Consider the following 14,114-nt stretch of genomic DNA (forward strand, 5'->3'; position numbering starts at 1 on the left):
TGTCAATGAACCAATAGAGGAACTCAAACTGAAAGTGTTCAGTCGTGCTTCATGGAGCTCTGATCAGAGGCGCATGCTGTCGGCTCACGCTGCTTCCCTCCCAGCAGAAATATGAAGACGACTTGTTCCAGCAAGAACTCTGATCCAAAGCCCAACCTGATCCAAGTTGGCAGAGGAGGAGGAGCCGTCTTCCTCCTCTTCTGCTTCACTTCTTATAAAACCTTCAGGGTTGGTGCTGCCGGGTCCGTTTCTGTCCATGCTGTGGCTGCGACCTCTGCAGCTCATTGACGGTGATTATCGGATTATTATGATGCGTTGCACGGCGCCCCCTGGCTGTTGTTTCCTGTTCCTGCAGGCGTCAGCAGCTCCTTCTACAGCAGAAACTCCAGTTGACCTGCTGGAGTCTCTCCAACAGGTGCAGAACATGTTCACAGCCGTCGGCGGCTGGCAAGAGGCCAAGCTGTTCCTGTAACATCTGTGGTCTTTCTAGAGAAACGAGAGGAGGAGGAGGAAGAGGAAGAAGAAGCTTTGTTGGGTATAAAAGGACTTACTGACAGATCTCCAACCCTGCACGCCAGAACACCTGTTGCTCTGTTCTCCGTCTATCGGAACGTTTTCTCCAAAACCCGGGAGGTACAGTCTTCGTTTTGTCTTTCATATCATAGTTTTGTGTTTGAAGCATGATGCATAAATCTCTCTTGTTGTCTACTTTCATTGGAAACATCAACTTCCTTATTAAGATTTGCAGGAATAATCAGGTGAAAACAAACGAAGCAGGAAGCTGAACATTGAGGGAACGCTGCTCTGAGCGCCGACCACAACTGGTCCAACAGATTTACTTTCACTAGTGGAGCGTTACAGCTTTCGCTGAATAAGAAATGACTTTGGGTTTGTTAAGAAGTAAAAGACATGGAGACGGAAAATAAAGGGAGGAAGGTGACAGGAAAGGGTTAAAGGGAAAGAAGGAGCTAAGAGGAGATAAAGACGACGAGACAAACGGAAAGAGAGAGAAACCACAGCAGCAAATACATGCAGAGCTTTCAGCGCACCGATGTCCTTCATTTTCACATGTGAAACAGGGCAAAGGTCAAAAGTCAGCTGCTGTCCTCTGTCTCCGTTAGAGAGGTCTGACTGCCTCACCCACCAGCTCATTTCAACGTTTACAGTTATCAATAGTCACACAGGGTTACCAACTTTCTTGCTATATTGAGCAACATTTCAGAGAGAAACGGTTCAGGTGCTGCAGCCCAGCTGACATCAGTTGACAGGTGTTTGCTGCAGTACAATCAGCAGAATCAGCGAAACGCTGCAGCACCAACTGCACATTACTGAAAGTCCGCAGGACAAGTTAAATGAGATGCCGCAGCACAACGAAGAGACACGGGAATCTATATCAACCTGACGCACTAACTGGTTACTCCGGGCTTGGACTAGTCAGTCGCTTTCTCCTCTGCTGGATCTCTGGATCAGAGCTTTGAGATCTCTCAGCCTACTTCATGCTGCCAGCCTGGTACTGTTTCAAAGATTCTACAGGACTGGATGTAGCTGGTGGATCGAAACCAGAGGAGGAATCATTGAACACACACACACACTCCATATCACCTGTGCTTTCCTTTCTCTGTGATTGTGCTGACAGCATAGCTCGTTGTTAGCTCCTCTCCAGACGAACTGATCAATCAAATCAATCAAATTTTATTTGTATAGCACATTTCAGCAGCAAGGCATTTCAAAGTGCTTTACATCATGAACACAAAGTCATGCATCATGGAATCAACAATACATTGTTACATATTACATTTCAAATCAAACTCTAAACAGGTGTGTGTTTAGTTGAGATTTAAAGGAAGTCAGGGTTTCTGCTGTTTTACAGTTTTCTGGAAGTTTGTTCCAGATTTTGGTGCATAGATGCTGAAAGCTGCTTTCCTGGTTCTGGTTCTGGGGATGCAGAACCAGAACCAGAACCTGAGAGTCTGGAAGGTTGATACAACAACAGCAGATCTTTGATGTATTGTGGTGCTAAACCGTTCAGTGATTTATAAACTAACAACAGTATTTTAAAGTCTATTCTTTGAGCTACAGGGAGCCAGTGGAGGGACTTTAAAACTGCTGTGTCTCTATCTTCCTGGTTTTAGTGAGAACAGGAGCAGCAGCTTCTGGATCAGCTGCAGCTGGAGGATTGATTTGTTGGACAGGCCTGTGAAGACGCTGTTACAATAATCAATGCGACTAAAGATAAACGCATGGATGAGTTTCTCTAGATCTGGCTGAGACATTAGTCCTCTAATCCTGGAGATGTTCTTCAGGTGATAGAAGGCTGACTTTGTAACCGTCTTTATGTGGCTCGCAAGGTTCAAGTCTGAGTCCATCACTACTCCCAGGTTTCGGGCTGATTGCTAGTTTTAGTTGTAATAACTGAAGCTGTGCATTGACTCTAGATCTATAGCTCTAGATCTATAGCTCTAGATCTATAGCTCTAGATCTATAGCTCTAGATCGTTCCTCTTTAGGTCCAAAAATAATGACTTCAGTTTTGTTTCTGTTCAGCTGGAGAAAGTTCTGGCACATCCACACATTTATCTGTTCTAAACATTTATTCAGTGATTGGATGGGGTCAAAGGTCACCTGGTGACATCGTAATGTAGAGCTGAGTGTCATCTGCATAGATGATACATTTATGCAGATATATATTTGATGATATTTTTGTGGAACCTGAGCCAGTGGGAGAATATAAATATTAAATAAGAGGGGTCCTAAGATTGAACTTTGGGGTATCCCACATGTGACCTTTGACCTCTTTGATGAGAAGTTTCCAATTGAAACAAAGAAATCCCTGTTCTTTATGTAAGATTCAAACCAGTCGAGCACCGAACCAGAGAGTCCGACCCAACTCTCCAGTCGATTCAGTAAAATGTCAAAAGCTGCACTGAGGTCCAACAGAACCAGAACCAGAACCAGCACTGTGGTTCTCCCACAGTCCGTATTTATATGGATATCATTGAATACTTTTACGAGGGCAGTGTCCGTGCTGTGGTGAGCACGAAAACCAGACTGGAAAGTGTCAAAGCAGTTGGTCATCATGTGCGTGTGCCGTGTCTCAGGCAGACCCTGAACCAGCAGCCATGCCTCTTCACGGTGTGTGCAAGAACATCATGAGCGTTCGGCAGAAGGAACGCGGCTACGGGACGTTACAGAACCCGGAGCGGTTCCAACAGCAGGACTACCTGCAGCTCAAACAGATGCTCCTGACCCAGAACAAGCTGTTCAGAGACCAGGCCTTCCCTCTGGATCAGCGCTCCATCGGCCAGGGCATGCTGGAGCCGGCGGAGCTGGCGCAGGTGCAGTGGCTCAGACCAAAAGTAAGCACAACTGATCTTCCGACTGGATCTACTGGATCTGTTGAATCTGTTGGATGTGGATCTGCTCAGGCTGACTGACCTCTGGAATCGGCCTCATTGGGCTGGTCTGGACTTTACGTTTCTTTCCTGCTCCAACATTCAGGAGCAACTGAATGATTTTTTTGTCATTCATTTCAGGACATTGTGCCCAATCCAATCTTCATCCTCGATGGCGTCTCCAGGTTTGACTTTGGTCAGGGACGAGTTGGTGAGTCAGGTAAACCGGGTATCGGCAGGCGTGCGACCCGTCAGTCACCGGTCGTCTTTTCTCAGGAAACTGCTGGTTCCTGGCGTCTCTCGGAGCGCTGACCTTCCACAAAGAGATCTTCAAGCTGGTTGTTCCTCTGGAACAGACCTGCCTGGGGAAGGACTACTGTGGCCTGTTTCACTTCAGGGTAAGCGGTCGCGGCGGCGGCCGCCAGCAGGAATCAGCCTTCCAACCTGATCTGCTCCGGTCCGTCTGCAGCCCAGCTGGCCTCACATCAGAAATGTTCCACATCTGTTGAGATGATAAAATAATGAACTGATAGCGCCTCATATGGGGCATCAGGTGGAAGGTCAATAATTCCCAGCAATAATGTGGCTTATTCAGTCTGCCATGAGCCTGTCAAGAGAAAAACTAAATGTTTGGTTTTCAAGCTAAATGTTTAGTTAGAATATTTAGCTTCAATATTAGAAAGTTTATATTAAAGCTAAATATTTAGCTTAGTGCTAAATAAACGTGATATTCAGTGTCCAACCCAACCAAACATTTAGCTTGATGCTAAATCATCTTCTGCATTTGAGGTTGTTCCTCTCTGTCCTCTGAGACAAACGTCTGCCTGTTCCTTCCAGTTCTGGAGGTTTGGGAAGTGGGTGGATGTGGTGATTGACGACAAGCTGCCAACAATCAAAAACAAACCCATCTTTGCCCGTTCCAAAGACGAGTGTGAGTTCTGGCCCGCTTTGCTTGAGAAGGCCTACGCCAAGTATGTAAAGACTTGCGGTTTGTTTCTCAGACATGGGATTGGTTAACTGTTTAACGCCACACATAACCTCCTACCTGCATACGGCAGGGTTTGTGGATCCTATACGGATATGACGTCTGGGACTCCGGCAGAGGCCATGAGGGACTTCACCGGCGGTGTCCACATGTGCATCCAGCTGTCAGATCCTTCCCCCAGTCTCTGGAAGCTCCTGTACAGAGCCGGACGCTCCAAGACGTTCATGAGCTGCAGCAGCATCCCCAAAACGGTGAGAAAATATACGGAGCCGAACAGGGAGCGCCGTGCAGACACTGAGCTGATGCTACCGCCATGTTGGAGGGCACATGTGGCTGATTATGAAATGAAGAAGGGTCACTTGGTCTGATATGTAGCTATGATCAAATTGATTTAAAATTTCACTGCTGGGAATAAAAGTCCTGAAAGACCAGCAGTGAGACCAGCGGTCCTCAACTCCAGGTTCGGTGTCCGGCTTCGTCTCACGGCGTCTCGGGTGTTGACCTGACAGAAACAATGAGGTCATCAGCAGGATGGACAGCCTGACTGAACACCGTTTGGTTCCGGTGTGTTGGACCAGGGGCCCGTCTACAGCGGACCCTTCAATGTCCCTTAATGTTTTCCAAATGTTCTGTGGGGGAGGGACCACGCCCACCGTGGAGACCCCCCAGGGAGAGTCTAAGACCTGTGCTTGTGTGTCTTCATCAGGAAGCAACTTCTGGCGACATGCTACCAAACGGACTGGTCCCGGGCCACGCCTACACGGTGACGGGTCTGAAAGAGGTAACGGCTCTCTGGACCTGTCCTGAGCAGAACCTGAGTTCTCCTTTAGCTCAGCTCTACCCAGTCAGTTCATCCATGAAAAGCTGCAGTTTAACCTAATTCAAATAGTTTTTACTTTCATTACCATGCAGCCCAAATCCATCAGATACACAGGGTAACCATGGCACCTGAGATTCAATAGCTTTACATACAAATGCAGATCTCAGAACAAACTTGGAGTGTTGATGTCAGTGCTGACAGTGTGGGTTGTATGCTGACCAATCAGCTGCAGATCCAGGAGACGTGGGTGAAGCTGGTGCGCCTGTGGAACCCCTGGGGTCACGGAGAGTGGAACGGAGACTGGAGCGACCGGTGAGACCTCGCGGCTGGAAAGGCTGGTCTGTTTCTGCTCAAACTGATAAATAAATGCTTCCTCCTTGTTCTGAGAGGTCTCCTCTGTGGCGAAGCGTCAGCACAAAGGACCGCGAAAAGTGCCTCACTGTGGCGAATGACGGAGAGTTTTGGTAAACAGACTGAAGTTACAAATCAGAAATTTAAGTTTCTGATTTATTGAAAACGCTCCGGAATACAGTCAGCATATGAAAATGTGTTCAGGATGAGCCTGGAGGATTGCTGCAGATATTACACCAATATCGAAATCTGCGGCATGAGACCCGACTTCCTGGACGAAGACCCGGCCTGCCACTGGAAGACGTCCATGTACGAGAACCGCTGGGTGGCAGGAACCACGGCTGGAGGCTACATCAACCACAGGTAAGAACCGGAACCAGAACTGCACCATGGCCCAACATCTCTGCTCTGGAGTCAGTCATGACCTTTGACCTGCTAACGGAGGCCTGTGCAGTAGCCAGAGGTGGACCTCTGGGTCGTTTCTCTGCGCTCCAGTGAGACGTTGTTGTTATGGTTCTGAATCTGTGAGTCTCCTGGTAGAGAAGCTGCTGAGTCTGGATGTTTTCCTTTCGTTGGTTCAGTTAAAGTTCTACGTTCCTGTTATTCCAGAGACTTTCTGGACCAATCCCCAGTATCGGCTCAAGGTTTGTGGAAAACCCGATTCCTCTCAGACCAGGAACACCCTGGTGTCTCTCATGCAGAAGCTGGACAAGAGGAACAGGCGTTCGGCGCAGCTCTTCTTCATCGGCTTCTTCATCTTTGAGGTAAATATGTTTCTACAGGAAGTATAATGTCCCAACTTTCCATAACTGGATCAAACCAGCACCTCGATTTTTCCATTTTGTTCAATGTTAGACATTTGTAATTTGTAATTCTTCACTTTCTTTTGTCTCCAACATGGACAATTTTCCACTGATTTTCCTCAAGGTGCCAGAAAAAGTAAGTATGTGTTCTGAGTAACGGCTCCCAGAAACTTCTGCAGAATAATGAGGCGTGTTCATTTTCCTGCAGGATGAGAAACACGCCGGAAAGTTCCGGCATCGTTCTTCAGCAGCCATAGACCCGTTGCCCAAACCAAGAAGTTGATGAAGTCCCGTGAAGTGATGGAGTTTGTGACACTGAAGCCCGGAGAATACGTCATCGTGCCGTGCACCGACAACCCCAACCAGACCGCCTCCTTCCTCCTGACCATCTTCTCCCGGGAAGAGACCTACTGCAAGTAGGTGCAGACATTTGCAACGCATTAACCGGTCAGAAGAATCTGGACAGGGTGGTTAATTATCCGTCCTATCGGTCTAAGATAGCAGAGCTGTGGTTGGTGAACCGTGACCAGGTTCTCACTGACTGGTTGGTTTCTCTGCAGGATTTGTTATTTGTCTCTGGAATAAAATGACAGTTCATAAATGGTTGATGTCCATGATGTGGAAACTGTTTATCTGTGACTTCAGATGGTGGAAACTTTTCTTTATCTTTTTCTCCCCAGTGAAAACTCTGGACACAATTTCAACAATCCAGTTGAAAAGGTTTGTTTCTGCAGAGACGTTTGTTGATCCTGTTGTTTGATGTTTTCATCTTAAGATTTCTCAGAACTGTTTCATTAACAGGCGAAGAAAGAGAAAAACAGACAGGATGTTGAAAATAAGAAGCTCCTGTTCCGTCGTACTCAGACAAGGTAACCTGCTTCAGACCAGTGCCGCCTCCAGTGGTGAGCATTGCTAACTGAAGAGCTAGCTGCTTTGACACAGAAACATTAGTGCTGCTAACGCTAAAGCTCTACACCAACACAGTCATTCCTAAACGTGAAGCTACTATTGACGATGTTGCTGCTGACCATGTGCTGCAACATCAACGTTGCCCTCATCAGGATCAGATTTGTCATGATTTATCTTCCTGCCAGGTTTGGCTTCAGCAGCCATTGTCCTGGTTTCAGTTCTTTAGTTGCTGAGTTTTGCTAAATCTGCTGCTGATTTTGTTGACTGTTTACTGTAGAGCTAGAGTGATGCATTCTGGGTACAAGATAAATGTCATCTGGTGCACGGCATCATGTATGGAGAACATGAGGAACGTTTTGCAGCAGAATACATTTATAATTACTTGAATAATTCTTAAGTGTTGAACAGCTGAGTTTTGAGTTACAAAACTTTCAGTTTACAAAACAGCTGTTTAAATTAGTGCTTTAAAATTTATCTGGAAAAATAAAATGCTTTTAACATCGGCTAAAGCGCTAAGCTAAATATTAGCTTTGCTTTTAGCTCACTTACAAACTAGCAGAAATGTGTCCAATATATTTCAAACCTAAACATGTTTTTATTTCTAATAAAATCTGAGGTTTGAAAGTCATTATAGGAGGATCCGGTCAGTCTGTTGTCAAGCTGTGCAGAGATTTGTTCAGCTCAACCTGTGATTCGTCACAAATCAAAATGTTCTCGTTTTCAGTATGAAGAAGTCGACGCTGAGCTGCTGCAGCAGCTTCTGAAAGGTTTGAACGTGAACGGCAGTAATTCACAGCTTAGGGAGACGCTGCTAAGATGAATAACCTCTGACCTTTTCCGTGCAGGTGACCAGATATCAGGAGCTTCAGCATCGACGCATGTCGCAGCATGGTGGCTCTGATGGATGTATCCTGCTAGGGTGCAAGAATCTTCACTGCTTACAGACGAAACTCTTGTTGCCTTAACAGGAATTCAACAGGAATCTGGAGATGGGAAGCTGGACAGTCAGGAGTTTGGTCATCTGTGGCACAAGATTATGAAATATAAGGTAGTAGAACGAAGCCAAGGGGAAATCTGGACTGTATGGTTCTGCTTTAGTCAACAGATATTAAATAGTTCCTGTTGCCTTTCATCAGCAAGTTTTTACCAAATGGATGCTTCCCAAACGGGAACGCTGTCACTGACGGAGCTGAGGAACGCTTTGAGACACTCAGGTAAATCCATTCGTTAGAACGTTACGGAGTTTCTGTGCAGAGATCAGGTGACTGATCAGTCACCTTGGATGAGATTGAAGACTTAACATCTATGCTAAAGTCATTAGCCAAAGCCCTGAGCTAAAGCCATTAGCTAATGGCTTAGCTAAAGCCCTGAGCTAAAGCCACTAGCTAAAGCCACTAGCTAAAGCCACTAGCTAAAGCCCTGAGCTAAAGCCACTAGCTAAAGCCCTGAGCTAAAGCCACTAGCTAAAGCCACTAGCTAAAGCCCAGAGCTAAAGCCACTAGCTAAAGCCCTGAGCTTAAGCCACTAGCTAAAGCCCTGAGCTAAAGCCATTAGCTAAAGCTCTGAGCTAAAGCCACTAGCTAAAGTCACTAGCTAAAGCTCTGAGCTAAAGCCACTAGCTAAAGCTCTGAGCTAAAGCCACTAGCTAAAGTCACTAGCTAAAGCCACTAGCTAAAGCTCTGAGCTAAAGCCACTAGCTAAAGCCCTGAGCTAAAGCCACTAGCTAAAGCCCTGAGCTTAGCCACTAGCTAAAGCCACGAGCTAAAGCCCTGAGCTAAAGCCACTAGCTAAAGCCCTGAGCTAAAGCCACTAGCTAAAGCCCTGAGCTTAAGCCACTAGCTAAAGCCACGAGCTAAAGCCCTGAGCTAAAGCCACTAGCTAAAGCCCTGAGCTAAAGCCACTAGCTAAAGCCTGAGCTAAAGCCACTAGCTAAAGCACTGAGCTAAAGCCACTAGCTAAAGCCCTGAGCTAAAGCCATTAGCTAAAGCCCTGAGCTAAAGCCACTAGCTAAAGCTCTGAGCTAAAGACACTAGCTAAAGCCCTGAGCTAAAGCCACTAGCTAAAGCACTGAGATAAAGCCACTAGCTAAAGCCCTGAGCTAAAGCCACTAGCTAAAGCCCTGATCTAAAGCCACTAGCTAAAGCTTTGAGCTAAAGCCACTAGCTAAAGCTCTGAGCAAAAGCCACTAGCTAAAGCCCTGAGCTAAAGCCACTAGCTAAGCCCTGAGCTAAATCCACTAGCTAAAGCCTTGAGCTAAAGCCACTAGCTAAAGCCCTGAGCTAAAGCCACTAGCTAAAGCCACGAGCTAAAGCCACTAGCTAAAGCCCTGAGCTAAAGCCACTAGCTAAAGCCACTAGCTAAAGCTCTGAGCTAAAGCCACTAGCTAAAGCACTGAGCTAAAGCCACTAGCTAAAGCCCTGATCTAAAGCCACTAGCTAAAGCCCTGAGCTAAAGCCACTAGCTAAAGCTCTGAGCTAAAGCCACTAGCTAAAGCCCTGAGCTAAAGCCACTAGCTAAAGCCCTGAGCTAAAGCCACTACCTAAAGCCCTGAGCTAAAGCCACTACCTAAAGCCCTGAGCTAAATCCACTAGCTAAAGCCTTGAGCTAAAGCCACTAGCTAAAGCCCTGAGCTAAAGCCACTAGCTAAAGCCACGAGCTAAAGCCACTAGCTAAAGCCCTGAGCTAAAGCCACTAGCTAAAGCCACTAGCTAAAGCTCTGAGCTAAAGCCACTAGCTAAAGCACTGAGCTAAAGCCACTAGCTAAAGCCCTGATCTAAAGCCACTAGCTAAAGCCCTGAGCTAAAGCCACTAGCTAAAGCTCTGAGCTAAAGCCACTAGCTGAAGCCCTGAGCTAAAGCCACTAGCTAAAGCCCTGAGCTAAAGCCACTACCTAAAGCCACTAGCTAAAGCACTGAGCTAAAGCCACCAGCTAAAGCCCTGAGCTAAAGCCCCTAGCTAAAGCTCTGAGCTAAAGCCACTAGCTAAAGCACTGAGCTAAAGCCACCAGCTAAAGCCCTGAGCTAAAGCCACTAGCTAAAGCCCTGAGCTAAAGCCACTAGCTAAAGCCCTGAGCTAAAGCCACTAGCTAAAGCCCTGAGCTAAAGCCACTACCTAAAGCCCTGAACTAAAGCCACTAGCTAAAGCTCTGAGCTAAAACCACTAGCTAAAGCACTGAGCTAAAGCCACTAGCTAAAGCCCTGAGCTAAAGCCACAAGCTAAAGCCCTGAGCTAAAGCCACTAGCTAAAGCCCTGAGCTAAAGCCACTACCTAAAGCCCTGAACTAAAGCCACTAGCTAAAGCTCTGAGCTAAAGCCACTAGCTAAAGCACTGAGCTAAAGCCACTAGCTAAAGCCCTGAGCTAAAGCTCTGAGCTAAAGCCACTAGCTAAAGCACTGAGCTAAGCCACTAGCTAAAGCCCTGATCTAAAGCCACTAGCTAAAGCCCTGAGCTAAAGCCACTAGCTAAAGCTCTGAGCTAAAGCCACTAGCTAAAGCCCTGAGCTAAAGCCACTAGCTAAAGCCCTGAGCTAAAGCCACTACCTAAAGCCCTGAGCTAAAGCCACTAGCTAAAGCCCTGAGCTAAAGCCACTACCTAAAGCCCTGAACTAAAGCCACTAGCTAAAGCCCCTAGCTAAAGCTCTGAGCTAAAGCCACTAGCTAAAGCACTGAGCTAAAGCCACCAGCTAATGCCCTGAGCTAAAGCCACTAGCTAAAGCTCTGAGCTAAAGCCACTAGCTAAAGCACTGAGCTAAAGCCACTAGCTAAAGCCCTGATCTAAAGCCACTAGCTAAAGCCCTGAGCTAAAGCCACTAGCTAAAGCTCTGAGCTAAAGCCACTAGCTAAAGCCCTGAGCTAAAGCCACTACCTAAAGCCCTGAGCTAAAGCCACTAGCTAAAGCCCTGAGCTAAAGCCACTACCTAAAGCCCTGAACTAAAGCCACTAGCTAAAGCCCCTAGCTAAAGCTCTGAGCTAAAGCCACTAGCTAAAGCACTGAGCTAAAGCCACCAGCTAAAGCCCTGAGCTAAAGCCACTAGCTAAAGCCCTGAGCTAAAGCCACTAGCTAAAGCCCTGAGCTAAAGCCACTAGCTAAAGTCCTGAGCTAAAGCCACTACCTAAAGCCCTGAACTAAAGCCACTAGCTAAAGCTCTGAGCTAAAACCACTAGCTAAAGCCCTGAGCTAAAGCCACTAGCTAAAGCCCTGAGCTAAAGCCACTAGCTAAAGCCCTGAGCTAAAGCCACTACCTAAAGCCCTGAACTAAAGCCACTAGCTAAAGCCACTAGCTAAAGCTCTGAGCTAAAGCCACTAGCTAAAGCACTGAGCTAAAGCCACTAGCTAAAGCCCTGAGCTAAAGCCACTAGCTAAAGCCCTAAGCTAAAGCCACTAGCTAAAGCCCTGAGCTAAAGCCACTAGCTAAAGCCCTGAGCTAAAGCCACTAGCTAAAGACACTAGCTAAAGCCACTAGCTAAAGCCCTGAGCTGTTTCCCAGGTATGAATATCAGCGATGAACTGCTCAACCTGATGGTGGTTCGCTACGGCGCCTCCTCGGGTCACATGACCCTGGAGAACTTCATCAGCCTTGGCATCCGCCTGAGCCACATGAACAGTGAGTGAAGCTCTGAACAGACATGTTGACCCCTGACCCTGGGTCAGCGGGTCAGCCTGGCGTAAACCTGACCTGGTCTGACAGTCGCCTTCCTTCTGTTTGTTCTGCAGAAATCTTTTCAGAGCTGTCAGACGGGAGAAACGTTACCCTGTCCGGGTCAGAGGTAAGAAAGCTCCAGGACAGACTTCAGCTCCAGGTTAAATATGAATATTGATGATTCTGGTCCCTGATGGTGGTTAATAATCTGCCTGTGATTTTAGTGGCTGTTCCTCTCCATGTACACCTGACCCAGCAGGGAGAAGACAGGAAACAAGATCTGCCGAAACACGTTGGAATTTCAGAGGAAAATTAGCTTTTTTCCTATTTTTCATACAATCCTTCTGTGGTGATTTACTTTGACTTGTCCTCCTTTAAATGATTACATTTTGAAGAACTTCTGAGCTGCTTTCTCTTTTATCACTTTAATGTTTTAATACATGGAGTCCATATCCAGACTTGCTGGTTATTTTTACTCCACATTTGATGTGATTTGTCTTCAGTGTTGCTGAGCTTTTACCTGGCCTGGAGTTGTAGGCTTCTTGGTAGTAATAATGCATTTTAAATTTTGGTACATTTCTCTGCACTCAAATTAATAAAATCAAATAATAAAATCACTAGAATATAGAGCAAACGGCATCAGACAGAATAAACAGTTCTGATGAAAATTGGATTTGATTGGTTCGTCTGATTTGCATGACAGATGAACCTGATGCTCTTCATGGTGACCTTTGACTCTGGAAAAATAACAGTTGCAACTTCAGGGTGCATCTTTCACCTGTTTGATCCACTTCAATCCGACTCCAGTCCATTTGTCTGGTCAAAGTCCGGTTCAGTTGGTGAGGTGTGAACACTAATCGACCTCTGACCTCTGGTCCTCCAAATCTTGGTCTGAGTTCAATTTGAATGTGAACGCCAAGCGGACCAGAGACCGCTCCAAAAATAGGAAGTGGACTCGAGTACAGGGGATTCTGGGTAAATACAACCAAAACTAACATGTTAGCCTAGCGCTAGCAGGAGAAATGGCTCCTGGTCTTTAGACATAGACTAAAGAGAAATCCTGCAACACTAAAAGAGCAAATTGCCTCCATCTTGTTTCCATTTAGGAAGGACCTGCTGCAGCAACAGGAAGGGGTGGGGCTAGGCGGACCGCTGGCAGTCTCTTACTGTAGTGTCTGAATAAACAGAGGAGGCTCGAGCTGTGTCCATTTCTATATCCATTTCTGTTTGTTGTTGCGCTACGTTCAGGATAAACTGAGAGAAGTTGTGTCTCTGAATACAATGGACTGCACCAACTCTGGTAAACCAGGGGGGTAAATACACCACATCATCCCCCTTTTACATAACATTTTTATCTCTATTAACTAAAATAACCTAAGGTCACTGATTTCATCTTGAGTGCATTTTCACGTAGAACCAAACAATGACCCAAATATGCATTTACTTGGTAATCAAGACATTTTTTCAATCTGTTTACCTGTCCATCTAAGTCAGATGCAACCCTTATGTGACATGAATCATAACAAAACTTAACATGCATAACTGTTATGCCTAGAAAAACAGAAGGCTATTCAAGATAATGTTTTGGCATCTTCCGTGGTCGTGTTGAACACCTCACAACTGCTGGAGGATCTGGGGAAACAGGAGGATGCACCCCAGAGCACTTTGTTCAGGTGTAACATTTATGTCACTTTGCTCTTGTGTCGATGGTTCAGGTTCCTCTATATTTGGTTCAGCTACAGCTTGGGTACGAAGCTGATCCCCATATCGTCTGTGCACAGTGTTCGAGTCAAACTGGGCCAGTTTGTCTTACAACCTGTCCAGGTGTCCACTTGTGAAATCCTCCCCCCGTGTTGCAAAGATACACAGCATCATCCACAGAAAAGGAACGCTCCACGGCTGTGAAGTCATGTTGAGCTTTTTGTCGATACTGCTTGGTGGTAGCACAACTAATATCATTACATTATTAAATCAGAATAGTCTTTATTATTTACTATTAATTCTGGTGTTACTGGAACAGTTAATGTGCTCAGTCCCTCAGTACTCTCCCTGGGACGTTGTCGGGGCCTCCAGCTTATGGGGGTCGATTTCCTGGAAGGACGTCTTCACATCTGCTGTGGTCACACAAAGAGGAGTTTCACCTGGTGGCGCTGTTACTCTGGTGCTGAGGAAGATGTTAGGAGTCTCAAAGCGGGCGTTCTCCTGTGATTCTATGA

General features: G+C 46.4%; 1 pseudogene; it reads left to right on the top strand.

Moving 5' to 3' along the window:
- Positions 1-274: 274 nt before the first annotated feature.
- LOC129374852 (calpain-9-like) lies at positions 275-12,385 on the top strand (annotated as a pseudogene).
- The last annotated feature ends 1,729 nt before the right edge of the window (positions 12,386-14,114 follow it).

Source organism: Poeciliopsis prolifica, unplaced genomic scaffold, assembly GCF_027474105.1.
Source record: "Poeciliopsis prolifica strain line A6 unplaced genomic scaffold, Auburn_PproV2 SCAFFOLD037, whole genome shotgun sequence".
NCBI classification, from domain to species: Eukaryota; Metazoa; Chordata; class Actinopteri; order Cyprinodontiformes; family Poeciliidae; genus Poeciliopsis; species Poeciliopsis prolifica.